Source organism: Triticum dicoccoides, chromosome 7A, assembly GCF_002162155.2.
Source record: "Triticum dicoccoides isolate Atlit2015 ecotype Zavitan chromosome 7A, WEW_v2.0, whole genome shotgun sequence".
In the NCBI taxonomy this organism is placed as follows: Eukaryota; Viridiplantae; Streptophyta; class Magnoliopsida; order Poales; family Poaceae; genus Triticum; species Triticum dicoccoides.
Window position 1 is genome coordinate 683,003,067 of NC_041392.1, and position 1,322 is coordinate 683,004,388.

A 1,322-nucleotide genomic window follows, 5' to 3' on the forward strand; every position below is an offset into this window, starting at 1 on the left:
TTGGTTCTCTTGGTGGAAACTTTGTATACCAAAGTGTGATGGGGGTTTGGGTTTTTGTGACCTACACTCTTTCAACTTGGCGCTCCTTGCAAAACAGTGTTGGAGATTGATTATAAATCCGGAGTCTTTTTGTGCTTGAATTTTGAAGGCGAAATATTACCCCGATGCAGATTTGCTGCATGCTGAGCCAAAACCTGGGTCTTCATTCACATGGCAGAGCCTGGTAGCAGGTCTAACTACTTTTAAAAGAGGGTATATTTGGCGAATCGGATCGGGTGAGAATGTAAGCATATGGAATGATCCATGGATTCCCTCCAGCCCGGACAGGAGAGTTATAACTCCTCGGGGACAGATCCTAATCTCACGAGTGGTAGAGCTAATTGATCCAGTTACATTGCAGTGGGATGAACAATTGATACGGGATATTTTTTATCCTGTGGACGCTACTAGAATTCTGCAAATACCGCTCAATTTCTAAGCTTTTGAGGACTTTATTGCATGGCATCTAACAAAGCACGGGAGATTTACGGTTAAGAGTGCATACCATGAACAATGGTCGCATAAGTATAGAGGTCAATATCTCCCAAGCTCATCGTCTAGTAGTACCATGCAAGCTGCGATCTGGAAGAAGCTATGGGAGCTTCAAGTGCCATGGAAAATTCAAATCTTCTGTTGGCGGGCATTGAGAGGAATTGTTCCAGTTAAATCCATTCTCGCTAATAGACATACCTGTTGATGGTGCATGCCCAGTGTGTCATCAGGGGGCGGAAGATCTGCGTCACATGCTGTTCCAATGCGATTTAGCAAAGAGCCTATGGGCCGGGCTGGGTCTATCAGAGCATATTGACTTCGCTTTACAAGTAGACAGATCGGGGTCGGCGATCCTGGAGTTTCTGCTGTTGGAGTCAGACCAACCTCTGATAATGATGTCAAATGTGAAGAAAACGGAGGTGATAGCGACCGGATGCTGGTACCTCTGGTGGCTGCGTCAACGACACACTCATCATGACTCTATTCCTCCTATCTTCAGGTGGCACATGTCTATTCTCGCAATAGTGAAAAACTGTACAAACTCTGTGATGCAGAAAGCGACTTTAATGGAGCATAGGTGGAAGAGACCAGAGCCAAGGTTCATAAAACTTAATGTTGATGCTTCATTTCATGCGGATGAGGGAGCAAGCTCTGTTGCAGGTGTGCTACGAGATGATAGAGGGAATTTCATTGCAGGGTTTTGTAAATATATATCACTGGCAGCAGATGTTGTGACTATTGAACGATGTAACTACTGTTTAAGTTCAATAAAGCTAGCCATGATGGCCTCC